At 51.9% G+C, this 17145-nt stretch overlaps 1 protein-coding gene across 1 annotated transcript in view; it reads left to right on the plus strand.

The window, feature by feature from the left end:
- Positions 1 to 5728: 5728 nt before the first annotated feature.
- bgm (acyl-CoA synthetase bubblegum family member 1) overlaps positions 5729 to 17145 on the plus strand; it is a 28899-nt gene continuing 17482 nt past the window's right edge. Inside the window, exon 1 of the mRNA XM_037217797.1 lies at positions 5729 to 5806. The gene's annotated coding sequence lies outside the window, so the exon portion shown is untranslated. The remainder of the gene's footprint in view (positions 5807 to 17145) is intronic.

The raw sequence follows: 17145 nt of genomic DNA on the forward strand, positions 1-17145 counted from the left end.
AGCACCGAGGTCGGGCCTCAAGGGTCGAAGGAAACCTAAGGACACCGTAAGGCTCCTTAACTATCATGAGTCACTGGAAAATAGCTAGCGGATCCATAAATCATCAAGGTCACGAACTTGATGCATTCGTTACCAAAAATTCAGTGACAAATATCGTGACGTCAGCGACTATATTTCGGAATGAGCACAATTCTGCTGAAAGCAATAACAGCAATCTAGAAGTTAAACAGCATTGACACAAATTAGGGTCAGGGCATGCTGTGTTTCACACGTACATAAGCATACGTTAGGAACACATATTTGGAATGTGCTTTTAGGACTGAATCAGACCCCTGCAACTAGTGCAGACTGGCTAACTGTACATGTAGTGTGGACGAGGTTTGCTCAATACAAAACACATAGCCTTCTCAATATGCCAGTTCCAGATGAAAGCCAGCAATCGCTCGAAAAGCGAACGGCTTTAAGTCATTCAACAAAGGGTATACACACCTGACATTAATTAACAACTCGTGCTCACGTCCTAATAGCATGTAGAAACTCTTGCTTAACCGTGGCAGCAAAGCATGAGTGGTTAAGAGCCCTCACGTAATGTGGCAGAAGGCTGTAGTCGACCGGAGCCCGATAACTAAACTGTCGTTTGCCACTATTCCGACGGGCCGTAGGCAGCCTAATGTCGGGCGCTTGGCAGATGCGGCTTCCCGTGGTGTCGTGCTGAACATATTCGCCAGTGCTGGTGGTTGTCCCACGGTGATAATCTTAAGACGAAAGGTTACGTTGTGGTACTGTATCAGCCGTCTCACATTATGGACGGGGTTTTTGCGATCAAAACTTCCGGCGGCCTGACATTACTTTCGTGCAACAATTCAAAATTGATTGAACCTGTATCATATTTGACTATGCGCTGCAAGTACACAGATATGCAGTTACGAACAATGGAGATGACCAAACTCTGTACTATTGTCCCCACATGTTCACTGGGAAGAGTATGCAACATATGAGACAGGGTCACAAGCAGCTCATTGCAGTGTACTTTCATGCTGGCTTTCATGCAATGAGCGTCGAGAAGGTGAGCTGTCGGTCAAAGGTCGGCCCAAGGTTAAGTGCCGTACCGCTATCCTCGATCATATTGTCGCCGAAGCGGATTGAGACGGGCGGCACGTGCCACGTCTTTTGCTGAGTGCCGATGGCGATAAGCTGGGTTTTGCTAGAATTCAGTTGCAAAGGATGTTGCCCAAACCGTACAGTGTGCAGACCGCTCTTTCCATTTTCGCTGTAAGCTTCGTCAGTTCTAGCTTTCTACCAGCTACGATTATTTGCGCATCGCCCGCGCACTGGACAAAATGGACGCCGCCAAAAGAGAGAGAGAGAGAGAGAGAGAGAGAGAGAGAGAGAGAGAGAGAGAGAGAGAGAGAGAGAGAGAGAGAGAGAGAGAGAGAGAGAGAGAGAGAGAGAGAGAGAGAGAGAGAGAGAGAGAGAGAGAGAGAGAGAGAGAGAGAGAGAGAGAGAGAGAGAGAGAGAGAGAGAGAGAGAGAGAGAGAGAGAGAGGGAAAGAGAGAGAGAGAGAGAGAGAGAGAGAGAGAGAGAGAGAGAGAGAGAGAGAGAGAGAGAGAGAGAGAGAGAGAGAGAGAGAGAGAGAGAGAGAGAGAGAGAGAGAGAGAGAGAGAGAGAGAGAGAGAGAGAGAGAGAGAGAGAGAGAGAGAGAGAGAGAGAGAGAGAGAGAGAGATATATATATATATATATATATATATATATATATATACACAATGACGGCGTCCATGTTGTCCAATCCGTGTGTATGTATGTATGTAATGTATGTATACTCCCATGGTGGGGTGGGGACCATTCGCCCGAGGTATGAACAGCACGCCCTGACCTGGCGTGTCACAGATCACATGCGCTCATTGGTTACTTTCGGCGCACAGTTTACTCAGGAGGGTACTATCCAGTCAAGCGCAAGCTTTTTCCCACATCAGGTGGCCATTATGCTTACACTGTTCAGACAATATTGCTGTTGGATCTGCAACATTCTGCCATGTTGTGGACTGTTCCGTGAACTCAGTCCGGGGGAGTTCGCTTTTGATCCAGTGACATACTTTCATTTGCAATGGAAACAGCAGCGCAGTTTAATCCCACCTTGCGAAAATAAATCCACCCAATATCAATACAGTGAATGACAACTTCACGAGATCATGACTATGGAAGGAGGGAACAGGGGCACTGCTACAGGCACTAAGCAACTACGAATATGAAAAAAACGTAGATATTTTTTAATCGATGTTAAGCCTTCAGGCTCTTGTGTAGCCCACTTGCGTGCGTCTCTAGAAAATGACAACTTGGGTATGGTAATTACTCAGAAACGCTTACTCGGTAACATTGAAGGTAACCAGAACTACAAAACAGCCACTTCAAGGCACTGACATGGCCTACCATCGGCTTACGAGGCTTACGTTTTCGACGAAATTGAGTACAAGAAAGCTGGAAAAAGCGTAATGCCGTCCAAACCTGGTAGACAAAAACAGTCAAAGTATCGTACTACACACGGACACTCGCTGCTGACCAAAGACCATTCCAATGACTGAAAACCCAGAAGTGGTCTCGTGGACGCTTTGTGTAAACTAACCTACCGCAAAGTTTGCTTTTTACCCTCGGACTACGAACACGGGCGGTCTTTGAGCGGCTCTGCGTCGCGTCAGAGATCACACCACCCTGCCCTCCGGTGATGACCTTTGACCTTACGCCGGGCGAGCGACGCCCACCTCCTCGGCATTGTATAAGCTCAGCTGAATAGTGCAGTAATGCGGATAGTGATGACTCTTCGCTGCACCAGTCACAAGGATTATGGTTTTCACATGTGTTTCACCCCAGGAACCACGCAGTGCAATGTTCCGCGGTGTGGTTTGAAATACACTAGTATTTGTCCGATTGTAGACTCGAGGCAAACAGTCAAATACTGATATTTGCGCCATTCGACGACCACGGACGCCTCTGTCAAGTGTGGATGGTAGTATGTGCCACACTGGAGTGCAGACGTGCAGATAAGTTTATTGGGTTTGACACTTGTTTGATGTTCGTCGTTGTCATGCCAACAACCAATGCGTTTTCATGGCACCAACAGCTATCTCCCTGGGACTTCTAGCATAGCAGCAGCGATGGATAGCTCAGTGTCAAATCCAGTGAATTCGTTTAACGTAGACCATAATGTTAACACTGGGGCTCCACACAGGCTCAGGAGATCTGTAAACATCAGTGCAAAGCTAGCAGAGGCGCTCACTTTCGCTACAAATGCCGATTGTGTAATCGTGCAACAGTAGATGTCACATACACGCTCTGGACAGCAAAATCCTAAAACCCATCGATTGATCCATCACTGACTGAGGGAATCATTCTTGCCCTACTGGGGATTTTACAGACGTGAAATGAACTCCCATGCGGGACCCTTAATGAACACTCCATGACTTTTCTGCATCATTCCTGCTATTCTTTACACAGGTTTGAGCATAAGCTAGAGCATTATAGGGGTATTTCCCCAGTAGAAAATTTCCAATGGTTTTCAAGGTTTTAAGATTGATTGCTGGAGAGATCTGATGCAAATAATGTGCACGCATTTTTGATTTGAGGAAACTGGAAGACATACGCTCGTTATTACGCATATCGGTTTGCTTTCACTCCTTTACCTCCAGCTGTTGTATGACAAGTTCTTCACTGGTACTTACCACTTTATTTTCAGGAAAGGAGATTTGTCGTCATAAACAAGAAAAGGCGGGGATATGTTCACCCACTTTGTTGTAATAGTTTAGCCTTAGGCTCATGTTGATGCATGAACATCATTGGTTTCCCAATGTTTGATCCGACAATTTGGTCCATCAATTTTTTTTTTGCTTCTGAACCACGGATGTCCTCCAGAAAACATCCATTCCATAGAGGATCCTACAACTGGAGGGACCTGAGCGTCCTTTTGTCGAATGTCGCTCAAGACCTCAAAATTGAAAACACGCAAGCATATGGTGCCAAACGGCACGTACAGATCATTCCAAAGTTAAAACACGCAGAGTAAATGCATTGCAACATACGCAAAACGGAACCTGTGATCAGCTAAACCGTCCAGCCTATGTCTTTGTCCACTTCGCAGCGTCCCTTGTTCTTGTGATACTTAATCGTCACCAAAGCCATCGGGCGACCTAGCTGGAGTTTGATGAAAGGCCGAACGCACCGTACCAAGCCTTTAAAGAGGGGTCGTAGTTATGCCAACTTCACACGCGTGTGGTGATAAGCTATTTTGGAGTTTGCGCGCTTCTCAATAAATCATTTCAGCTTCGAACCTGGGTTTCTGTTCAGCTTCTGTGCGCCTATTGCCGTGCTATCAGCAGACCGCGACTAAATGTCAAAAGACAATACTACGAAGCCGAAATGCAGAATATATCGGACGCGATCCAAGCATCTACAGCGAGGACCGCTCAATATTGTTCATTGAATCATTTACAGCGAGGATCACCCAATATTGTCCACAATGTCGTTTCTCACATTATTGATAAACAGGACGAGTTGAGGACAATGAACTGTTTTCGGCGCAGACGCTTAGACGATGAGATGAGCTTCATGGACCAAGTAGTCTATTTTTGTGCTCTTGACGGGGATAAAGAGACATAGATGCGTCCTGCTTGTCCACCTGCCTTTCAACTGGACGTAATGCGTTTCTGTAAGCTCTTTCCCCATGGAGAATCATTTGTTAGCAGTATTTGAGACGTTTTATTGGATCTGTGTAGGCATTCGGTTCGGATAAACTATGTTCCAGGAGGTATGCTTTTCAATGACAGCTATCTGGCACATGAAAGTATATTACCTTTACATCCTGGACACACATTACAAGGATACACACATAAAGTATATTACATTTACATCCTGGACACACACACATTACAAGGATGTAAACGTTGTACAATAGGCAAATGGTAGATTTCATCATTTTTTATAAAACGTAAGATGTTATCACATTGAGCATAACGTGTGCAGCCCGGAAGTAAGAAAGCTCAAAAATGTAAAAGCTATAAAAACCGCTTGGGAAGACCCTGAAACATGGTAGTGGAAAAAGTCAGAAAACCGTCAGGAAAAAACCGCATCGGGTAATCCGGTACAATGGCGCAGGCTCAGCTCAAAATCCAAACAGAAATGCGAGGATGTTTGGCAACAGAAATGGGGGTACTGAACCGCCTTTAATGTCATTCATGCAGCTTTGACGGAAACAATTTAAACACAGGTAAAATCACTGGTGCAACTACGCTTCTAAGATTGACGGGCAATCAAGACTGGAGAGGTCGATCTAGAAGCTGGGAGACAGCCTGCCCCGGAAATGACATTTTGAATTGGGGCAAACTGGTCGAGCAAACATTCCAATTGCAAACTTGGAGGGAACAAGTGCATTTTTTGTAAAAAAACGAAACAAAACGAAACACTGGAAACAAATCCCCAGCCACCCCTGCCCAGTTGCTACATACGTGGTTTAAACAAAGTAGTAGGCAGTCAGCTTAGTCATCGTCTCCAAACCGGTCGGCCACCCCTGGCTGACCGTGTAGCCTGGTCCGTCACCCCTGGAACTACCTGCCGCGGCAGCGCCGCCGCGTGCCGCCCACCTGTCCGCCCGCTGACGGCATCGGCTCTGGCTTCGGGCACGGCGCGCTGCCACCTCCCCCGAATCGGCGCCGGCGCCGGTCACGTGACGGCCGCGAAGACCAAAACAAGACGCCAGGAACGCGGTCGCGCGAGTGTGCGAGTGTCGCTGCGGAGGGTTGCGGACCGTCGGAAGTCGAGGTGGGTTTTCTCCCTGGCCGACCGGCCAGCAGTCGCGGTGGCCCCCGTGTTCAGACCTCTGCTGTCCGTGCGCGGTGGAGGGAACTGGCCTGTGGGTGTCGCATCCCTGGGTCCACAGAAACCACCTCACCAGCCGCAGGGCGCAGGCGGCCGTCATAGCAGTGATGGAGGCACTGTGACTGGCGGCGTCCCTCTTCAAACCTATTCAGGCGTTTAGGCACCGGCCTCTTGCCAGCCATCTGAGGCGCTATGGGGTCCACCGAGTCCTTAAGAGGGGCCCCTCCGACCAGAAGCATCCCGCCTAAGGAACCCCGGAATGGGTCCCCTGCGTTCACCTGGACGCGCCCCGCGCTCGGGCCACGTCCGTGGGCCCGTCCCGCGCCGGGGGTCTGACCGAGTCCCTGGCACCCGCCCGCCCGAGGGTCCCGCCAGGGCCCTGGGACCCGCCCGAGGCACGGAGCGTGGCGGGCCGGCGCCTCCGGGGCCTGCGTGCCTGGTGTTGACGCCGCGGGGTCTGTGGCCGGTGCCTGACCCCGGCCCTGACCCCTAGCGCCGGTGGCGCGCCCGGCGCCGGCGGCGGCCGACCGGTGCCGGCCGGCGGCGGGCTCCGGCATCAACCCGCGTCTGACCCGCTCCGTGGAAGCCGCCGAACGGGTCGGCCCCTGCACCGGCCGCCGTGCACCGCCGCTGTGCGAGTCACGCAGAAGCCCGTCCGGTCGGGTTGCGGCACCGGAAGTGACGTCAGGTGGCATTTCCAGTCACAGTGGTCGTAACTGAGATAGATGGTTTATGGTTAAATGTTTCGGCATGCGAGCAGGATTTCTTTCCTTTTTGCTGGCCAAAAGCTATGGACGTGTAAGCTAAAGCACTGGCAGGTTGAAGTAATTTCATGCGCAATCACTGCTTTCCTTTGAAAGGAGCAATTTGCTTCCATGAATGAGCGCATATTACTCTCGGTAACTTAGTTTTCCCAGGTAAACTGGTGTTCGCTGGCAGGCAATAAGCCAGTAAACTCGAAGGTAAGAAAGCACAAAACCTCGAATAGCAAATGTGTACTGGTCATTCGCATGTCTTGTCTTCATCCACCCACCAAAAATGTCGTTGGCTGGCGGCGCCCAAGAACAAAGCAGTATGGGATGGATCATACCAGGGTTGCAGTGAGTGTCCGGGCCGGAGAACTGTCAAGTCTGTGTACATGACATTTGCTAGGTTTGTCTAGAGGCATAGATGAGAACATCAAGTATGTTTCTATGGAAGTTTGCCAAGGTCAACCAGTTTATATCCCTTTTGCTGGAGTTTTCAACGCACATTCCAGTTCATATCAGACTGCATCCATGGTAGCTGTCTGCAGGGCTCGGCGCTCTGCACAGCTGAGCGAGAGCTAGGGCGGCGACCTTGCACAACATGACTGAGCACAGCCTTGCCGGCTGGTTTTTAAGTTACCACCCACATGAAAGCACACTGGACCCGGCGTCCTTGCAGGATGCACCAACGGCGTTTGTGCTGCGTGTGCAGCGGCTTATGGGTGAGTCACACGGAGCAGACAAAAGCGCCGCTGGCGGCCGACATCCGGAGATTTATCGGGAAAATCTCCAGAGGTCGCAGACTTGTAGGGGTCCAAACCTGCCGCTGATCACCAATCAGCACATTTAGCTAAGTACGATACTTCTTGCCAGGTGCGACATTTTCGTGCGTACCTACCAATTTAGTATCGTGACATAGTTGCTCTATGTTACGGAAAGGGCAACGTAGACTGTCATCACTGATTTCATACGAACGAGGGATAGACAACATTAGTGAGAAGTCCAGGTCGTTTAACACACTTTGCTTATATCAGCGTATCTGTAGATGGATGGGTTGGATGGGAAATGTATATTTTCGCCAGCAGCGGTATGATATTGCTTACTAAATCAAGATCACCCGGCACAGGGCCCCAAACCGGCTGCAGGGATTTTTACCGTCGATACTGTAAGCGACCACTCACTCGTGACATACATCCAACCGATCCTGGGCCGTGGTTTGAAGTCTGTGATGAATTCTCAGCTTTCGTGCAGTGGAGGCATGCTTCTACCGAAGAGTGTTGTCTTTTTTGGCCTTTTTTGCCAAAAAAGGCCTGTGACCTTTTTTGGCCTTCATGCACGTTTCAGTGATATGGTACGGGACCGGTAGGAAAATTTTTCTATACCGAGGCCGTTATTGTTTTCCGCCCGAGACTGGATGTCAAGGTAGAAAATTCAGTGCGAATCGTTCGAAACTTCGGAATTCAAGTCACGAAAAATATTTTTGCCAACATATGGTCCGATTTTTACCATATGTCTTACGCGGTTTGTCGTTCGGAGGAGCAAGCACCACATTTCTCAGATGTTCTTTTGCATTTCGCGTAGAAAAGTTACTCATTCACTCCGAACTTTTTTATGTTTTGCTTAGGGCGCGTCTGTTTCTCTGTCCCGTTTTGCATGACGGCGTGCACTGTTCAAACGGCAGGTCGTTGAATGGTAAAATTTGGACAGGACGCGGGGGCGCAACATGGAGATACTCCACCGGTGGATCTCGAGCCGCTGCGGTCCAGGGTTCTGGTGGAACCCGTGGCGGATGGACCGTTTAAGGTCCATTAGTTTTGCACGGGCGGCTCGAAAATGTGACAGGCAACAAAGGCGGCGGGCAGCCGTTTGAGACTGTGGCCACATCTCGGTAGCCAGGCGTCGGAGCGACAAGCAATTCACACGTGGAGGTAGATAATTGGACGGGGTATCGCTTGGTGTCACGCGCGTGGTCGCACGTGCCACGTGGCATGTGCACAGAAGTTGCCAAGATTAACTTGACGGGATTTTACGTTTTGTACTGTATGTTGGCAGCCAGAGCGTGTGGAGACGCGGATGCAATATCAAAGTGTCGGCTGGTAAATTCATGTGCCCACCAGTTTATGCGAGGAACGGTTGCGCCAGAAGTCGTTGCGCAAGCCGGGAATATTGATATTTTGAAAAACAGTGCCGAATACGACACGTTGTCGTCGAAACTTTAGCCAGAGTCGTGACCGAATTTGCATCACCGCGTGCACTAGTTCATCGCCTGTATCTGTCACGCATTGATTTATCGTCATGTGCCCTGTCTTGTTCATAAAGCAACATTGCCTAAACAGTCGCAGTTCCATATTTTCGCGCGGCAAAAATTCCCACGGTTTGATCGCACAGTCGCCGGCGGCCAGTGTTTTAAGTGAAACGACGAAACGCGCACGCGCCGGATGTTGCCGGCGTCCGGCAGCAGTCATTCACTTATTTATTCGTTCGCTGTGGTGAGAAAGGTGCACCATGACCATAGTGACGATCACATGCATTACCCGAGCTCCTTGCTTTGAGAGATACCAGAGAAACTACACACATTGAGTAAAGAATGATCTGCAACGGTTGTGGTAAGTGGAACCACGAAATGCAGTAAGATTTCGGCGAAGTTCACTGCCACAGCAAAACACCCCGATGGGCTCCGCGGGATCTGCTTTTGAATCGCTAGAGAATCTCACAATAAAGAAACATTACGGCACCACTGAGCAAGTGGCAGTGCTAATTATTGAAACCTGGCAATTGCAGTCGTAGGTCGTGCGGATTTCTGGAAATTTTGGAATGCACAACAGCTTAAGTAATAACGATGCCTAACGCACCGACGACAGAAATCTGGAGAGCAAGATTTGGACGTCCGTGGTTGTCAGCACATGACGCATTGTTCTCGTTCCCGTCTGCAGACCGTGCAAACCCTACTTCAGCATGACGCAATGCTGAACTGGACCGGCCCGCTCGTCACGCGTTCTGGAGGCTAATACCTTTGCATCCGCTGGTCTCGAGCCGATGTTGATTTCAGCGACAGCAACGACAAGCTTTTTTCAAAAAAAGGCTGTATTTTACACGTTGTCAGGCATTTGCATGTATGGTTTGTGGCCAAGCCGTTTGTTCTTCAAACATTGCAATGCCGCCACGATCTGATCTCCCCACATTCTATTAACACAGAAAACGTGAAATGGTTTAGTTTAAATTGATTTGGAAAAAAGATGAAAAATGACAATTTTGAGTACTTTTACAAATTTTAATTAACAAAAAACTGCGTCATGTGGACCAAAACTTGTTCACACCTTGATCATCCGGCGTCGCAATCATACCGAGACGAACTGATTTTGATAAAGTAAAAACAGACAGTTGTATCATAGAAGTATGAGCCGATGTGCGCACCTTCGCGCTTTTGTGCGTAAGCCATGGGTGCGAACGTTTGAGGGCACTTCATGTCAGCGCTTGGAGCTATCTGTCAAATAGAGCATATGAAGTGTGAAATGGAGCATATGAAGTGTGAAACGAAATGCACGTTGTGGGAAAGTATACTGTCCGCAATGGCTCAATAATATCAAAACTGTCAGATCCATAAGCGCGTCAGTAAGATACGCTGGGGCGGACAATCCACCCTTTCCGAAAACGACTTTGGGCGCAAGCTGCTCTGGCCTACATGGAGAGAGTTACGACCTTGCAAGTTGCATGGACTTGTAGCTCTGTTCATTTGTGGCCAATGTGCACCCAAAGCACCATTTTGTTAAAAAATTCGCTCGCTTTTGATAAGAGATAAGATGTTGCAAGTTCATCAATTTCGTCAACTCAAACGGCCTAGCCGGGCAGGCTTGAAGCTGGCAACTTTTCAAACAATGTTTATCATCAGTTGGTGCACGGAGCTTGGCATCAGTGGACCTGCCTCCCCTGGTTAAAATTTGCACGAAGGGTGGACTTCTAGGAAAAGTATTGGTATTGGTTTCCGAAGATGTCTGTCTCCTTCGGCTAAGTTTTTAGCATCATCTTCATAACAACGGACAACTCTCGCATCTGTGTGGCATAGCTCATCCCACCCCGTGCGAGGCTTCCCAACGAAAGAATACGCTACATGACAGCAATTAGCGATTAGCGAGAGGATAGCGATTTAGCATCCGGCGTATTTTTGCGATGTGAGAAATTGTGGCTGCTGTCAACGTTTCGAAGCGTTTAAGGAAGTGCTGGAGAATATGCGCGTTACAAGTACGCCGGAATGTGAAGGGGGTTCTCATGAATAGGAAACAGATGGAAGTGGCGGGGTTTGAGAATGTTTCCGTATTTATGTTTGCATCGGCGGCCTGGCCAACTGCATGTAGTGAGCATTGCGGTTGGCCTTTGCTCGTTGCGAAATAGGTACTGCCGAAAAGTTATACAATGAAATTTGCGTAAAAATTGTCCGGAAGATTTGGTATGGTGACAGCATCTGCGTCCGCTTCGAAACAGGCGTTTCTGCACGTAACGTGAAGTTTTGATGTTTCATGATACAAAGAAACCGTACTTTTGCAGATTTTAATGTTGCAGGCGACGCAATTAATCGCAAAACGGCGATAATCCTTAAGATGGCCTGCACCAAACGCTCTGGATATTACAGCGCGCCATAAATGTATGTGATTTTCAGGTTGCAATGTCAGCCTGAACTTTCCGCAGCCATTCTCTTGGTGTGATCGCATGCCTGAGCTATGCTCTACGCCCACAATAGACGCCGCAGTGCATAAACGTGGTGCATTTTCACTGACGCAGGCGTGCCCGAGCCGCCCTCTTCGGCATTCATGTGGTTGCTCCCATTACGACGCGATTCCACGAGCCGCCGTCTTTGACATGCTCATGTGGTTACTCCCGTCCAAGCCCAGTTCCACCAGCCGCCGTCTTTGACATGCTCATGTGGTTATTCCGTCCGGGTGCAATTCCACGTGCCGCCGTGTTTGACATGCCCATGTGGTTACTCCCGACCAAGCCCAGCCCCACGAGCCTGTGCGCGTCACCGATGCGACGCTGACTATCGCGTACCGATCGTCCACTGCGGGCAATGTGACCTCGTTCACAGAGAGATTGGCTCGTACGCCACTGGGCAGGCGCGCGGCGGGACAGCTCGCGCTCCAGGAGATCCCCGATCTGTGTCAGGCGAGGCCGACCGGAAATCCGCGGAACGTGCCTGGAACGGAGGGGTTTCCGAGACGGGGAGGCTGGCCGGAACGTGCCTGGAACGGAGGGGTTTCCGAGGCGGCGCGGCTGGCCGGAACCTGAAAGCGTCTCAAAAGGGAATGAAATTGTTTGCCAAGGAATTGCCTGGCACCTGGAGCTGTCGGGTCAGTCCAGCAATTGAAGCCTTAAAAACAGAAGACATTTTAAACTGGGAATCTTCCGTAATCTGCGAGATCCCACGGTTAGAAGAGACCAGGAAAACTGGTAGCGTACGCTGCTTCGTAGCGTTAGTGTAGAATGAATGAAACGTCCTGGACATCTTTTCCCTCTAATGTGTACAGTAACAAAGTATAATCTTGATGGTTCCGTCAGAAAGTTGACAAAACGAAAAGCACCGATGATGGGCTTCTGTAATCTGAAATATTCTCTAAGAATGCTGGTATCTGTAGGTGATACGTCAAACTCAATTGCCCAGATCCACCAGTGTCGGCGTTGTACCTTTGAATTGCTCCGAACTGTGTTTGTGCCCAATGCTTATTCGGGCCCTTTGAGAATTGCACCAAATCACCAAAAAATTGCGTGAACCTCTGAAACAGCAAAAATACCAAGATAGTGAGAACATTGGGTGTTCGCCCTTCCCTAGTTACTTTCAGGAAGCTGCGGCTATGGCTGATCAGTTTTCAGACTGGCTTTGAGAAGCTTGAGCCATGGATTGTGAAGGGATGCCCGTCAACCTTAATAGTTAGATTTTCTGTAAATATGGGAACTGCCCAGAGCAGTGTGATGACGTCACGTAAGCTCAACACGTGACTTGTCATATATGCACCAGTCATGCGATCATGGTGTTTGAAATTGCAGTGCTTCACGTACTGTCCCAGATTACTCTGAAATCCGAAGTCTGTGGGGATTTTCGCACTTAGCAATCTCATTACTCACGCCGTTTGCGGGGACCTCTTCGTACCAGACCCCGACATACCACAAGAGAAGCCGCAAGATCATATCGCGAAATATCCTGAAACCACAAGAGCCCTGCGCTCGGACGTCCGCTCACCGGCGATCACATCATACACGCGCCTGGCCGATGTAGGCCATTGGTAGCCGGCGCGGACGGGCAAGAAACGACCAACACCTGGCAGCCAGCGCTGGATGACCTCGATGATACGCTGCTGGAGTCTTGGTCGACCGCTCACGTCACTGGCTCGAGCGGCGACGAGCCGACATTACCCCGCACGTGACCCTATAGTGTGCAGCCATTGGTGCAGCTGCGACGGGCCTGACCAATCAGGGGATGAGTATTGGCGTTTATTGTCTCCGACAAACCAAGCAAACTTAAGCAAATCACAAGGACAACCTAGCTCAAACCCTGCGGAGACTGACCCTGTTTGGAATGTTTTGGAAGGCATGTGGTCGCATTTTAATTTGGTCACGGCCAACGCCTCTGTATTAAATACTAAAATCCTGTCGGTCCGTCCAGTGTCCGCACAAGCAGCCGAAGTCGTGCTGCTGGTTCGCGCCGTCTGTCGGCGCATGCGCCGTGCGCCGCCGGTGTGACACGGTTCTGCCGGCGAGCGGCTGCCACGGCGCGGCTTGGCTGGCGGCCGCGTCCACGCCGGTCCGTCACACCTCAAGTGCCGTGGCCTTGATCGGACCTGAGCTCTCTGGGGCGGTGAGGAGACCTGGTGCGGGTCCCGGGACGCTGCTGGGGGCCTAGTGCAGGTCCCGGGACGCTGCTGAACTCCTAGTGCAGGTTCTGGGACGCTGCTGAGGGCATGGCACAGGTCCCGGGACGCTGCTGGAGGCCTGGTGCAGGTCCCGGGACGCTGCTGGAGGCCTGGTGCAGGTCCCGGGACGCTCCTGGAGGGCTGGTGCAGGTCCCGGTACGCTGCTGAAGACTTGACGCAGGTCCCAGGACGCTGCAGGGGACCTGGCGGGGAGCCGCTGGGACCGCATCGGCCTGGCGCGAGGTCCATCGGTGTGCGGACCGGACGCAGTGTCCTCCCGGCACAGGGTCCTCCCGGCACAGGAGATGTATCGAGGACCACGCTGTGGCGGGGGCGCGGTTGGCTCGCTCGGCGTTGTCCAGGAGGCACGATGGATGTCGTAAGGGAGGACCTGCCACGGCTGGTCAGTAGGTCAGTCAGGTCTTCAGTCGGACGAATCCCAGCTGTCCTCCCGTCGTAAGGCTGGAGAGCAGGAGGGCGTCTGCACTCGGCCCACCTGAGGCATTCCTGTGACGACGCAGGAGTGCCCGAGGTTACGTGACGAGAGTCACGTTATTTTTGTAAGTGTGACTGGATCGACTCTGCAATTGTCGGTTGCTGCCTGCATGAGGTTCCAAAAGCCGGTGGTTCCCTATGGTGGCAGCGTGACCTGATGGTCCGTTCCAGGGTGTGCAGCAGCTCGGTGTACAGCCTCGCCAGTCTTTGGTGAACCGACTCGTCTTCTACAAATAGACCGACACGATGCGATGTGTTGAGTTTTGATGGGCTCATAATTGGACCTTATCATACCGTGCTGCTACACTGTCTGACAAATACGGTACGATCGCTCGGCCACACTGAACTAGTCACACAGTTATGGAAGACTGAGCCGGCTACCTGCACACGTCCCGCGAAATGTCGTGTTGGCCGGCTCCTCTTTGACGTTTTGACGCATTCTATCTTGGCGTAGTCGCGCACGGTAGGCATCAGTGCTCCGACGTCGTGCGCATCGACGCAGTCTCCAGCTGATTACTGTACATCAGCAGAAGCGTGCGATTGTCGGGACGGCGTTCTGTCGCCGCGGCGTTCTGTCGGCACGGTGTTCTGTCGGCACGGCGTTCTGTTGGCACGGCGTTCTGTTGGCACGGCGTTCTGTCGGCACAGCGTTCTGCCGGCTCGCTGGTGATAAGGGGAACGCAATCGTGAGCGCGCGGGATTTTCCCGGCCGATCCCCGGTGATACCACGTTACAATCGATGTGGCGCATCCGTGGCCGAGTGCTCTTCGCATTCCAGTCCGCACGACTGGCGTTGTTTGTGTGCTACATTGCACGTGCGGCTCCCTCTTGGGACATCGGCTTATCCTGGATCAAAAACCGGTTTGAAACTGTTGTTTAGCATGTTAGTTATGGGAGCGTCTGAAGTCGTTTGACTGCACCCTCACTTCAGTTCGGTCCGGCTCCTGTGAAGCCGCAGGCTGGTGTTGCAAAGCTCGCTCCGTCGAATCGGGGACACAGCTGGAAAGCTGAGTCCGTGCCGTTTTGAATACCCTGGAGAGTGATGATCAACGAACTCCGTTCCTGTTCCCAGAAACAGCCGGCCACATTGGGACACTTTGCTGGCCTGGTCTGATGTTGTCCAAGTCTGCTTTTACTCACCGTCGTGGGCTGGGACTTTCTTGATGATGACTCCCCGGATGAGGTGCTCAAATAGGGCCACTGAGTCGCCATGTTTTCATTGGATGGGAAGTTTGTCGGGGTGCCTAGGTTTTGCGTTGCTTGCCGTGGTGAGCGGATTGTTGCAGTCCACCAGATCAACTTTCCTTCCGGAATGAACAACTCGCAGCAGCTACCACACCACCCTTTCTTCCCCGAGTGAACAGCTCTCCGCGAATCCCAGATCACATCTCCTTCCGGAGTGAACAACTCGCAGCAGCTACCACACCACCCTTTCTTCCCCGAGTGAACAGCTCTCCGCGAATCCCAGATCACATCTCCTTCCGGAGTGAACAACTTCGACGACTCTCAGATCGCCCTTCCTTCCCCGAGTGAACAGCTCCCCGCGAATCCCTGATCACATTTCCTTCCGGAGTGAACAACTTCGACGACTCTCAGATCGCCCTTTCTTCCCCGAGTGAACAGCTCCAGCTGATCCCAGATCGCCCTTCCTTCCCCGAGTGAACAGCTCCCAGCGGCTCCTCGTTTCTGCTGTGCGTTAAAAGTTCCCAGTTTTCAATTTCTGCTCTAGGTGGGAAGCCCCAAGCGGACCAACACGCCTTGTTTTTTTTCTCCAAAAAGTGCTCCCAGCGATGCGAGCAGCCATCAGTGGACTACCGTTCCCGCTGTGGGTAAACTGTTCAGCTTCTGCCCGGTGCCTCCCGTTCCCGCTATGCGTGACCCTCCCAGTGGCTACCCAGTTTCTGTCCGGCTTCTGCTCAGTTTCTGCCCGGTGTCTCTCCGTTCCCACTGGGCGTGAATCTCCAAATTTCTGCCAGCCTTTTGCCCGGTATCTCTCCGTTCCCGCTGTGCGTGACCCTCCCAGTGGCTGCCCAGTTTCTGCCCGGCGGCTCTCGGCTGCCGTGGTGAGTGAGCAGCTCCCAGCGACGGGCCTGACCGGCCGGCTCGGCCGCCACGTCCGCCCTGCCCGGGACGCCGCGGCCTCCGGCGGGACCGGTTCCGCTGTGTTTATTACGCCACTGCGCCGGGGTCGCGGCGCGCCGGCGCGGGCGACCTGGCTTACCTTCGCCTTCGCTGGCATGTCAGCTCGGCTCGCGTCAAGGCTGCGCGGTCGCCCCGCATCTCTGGTGATCGGGAGACGGGATTTTCCTCGGGCGTGGAGAGTTGGGTGGGCAAGTTCGTGAGCGGTGTTGTAGGCTCCACTACGTCTCGCGCTGTCTTAGGCAGTACAGAGTATGCGATATGTATGTCTCCTTTACGGCGAGTTTAGAAGGAAGATTGGGTTTATGACTTCCGTATTTACAGCGGTATAACGTCTCGTTCCTTGTGGCGTAGTTACACAGAATTAAGCACAATGTCCCGTCAATAATTAGTGTCCAGACTACGCGGCCCAAGCTGCCTCTCTATCGGTCCAGGAGGCGAATTCACTTTCAAAACACCTTGGCCCATGGCTATGTTGGGATGGCTCGTTTTAAATGCGTAGTCTGCCTGTTTCGCGGCCTCGCGTCTTTGCGGTGCAAGCGCTGCAGTGCTTGAACGGTATGAGGTACGTGAGGCCTCATGCAGGTCGCCCGTGTTGCATGGCCAGGTGTTGCACGACGCCCGGTCACGAGGCATACCAGTGTGCCGTCAGTGCATGACCTTGCCGGACCTCGCTTCGAAACATCGCACCAAAGGGACGCCGAGTCATATGCTTCCTCTCGAAGAGCATATGGAGGTGGGGGCGGGGGGGGGGACCTGGAAAGTGTATGGTCTACGGGATGTGGCGGTTCATCCGGCTGGTTCAGTGTGGGAAGAACAGCTGATCAGCTGTCCGTGCTGGCCGCTCGCGGGTGCTGTGCGCTGCTGGTTCGTGAGCGTGTGCTGGTTCGTGAGCGTGCTGTGAAGCCTCTGTCGAGCGTGGTAGTAGGGGCGGCGCCTCGGTCCAAGCCCACCGATCTGCCAGAAGTTCTCAGGCTGGTGTAGCCCAGGCGGTCATGGTACT

The sequence above is a fragment of the Pollicipes pollicipes genome, unplaced genomic scaffold (assembly GCF_011947565.3).
Source record: "Pollicipes pollicipes isolate AB1234 unplaced genomic scaffold, Ppol_2.1 Scaffold_4219;HRSCAF=4965_pilon_pilon_pilon, whole genome shotgun sequence".
NCBI lineage: Eukaryota > Metazoa > Arthropoda > Thecostraca > Pollicipedomorpha > Pollicipedidae > Pollicipes > Pollicipes pollicipes.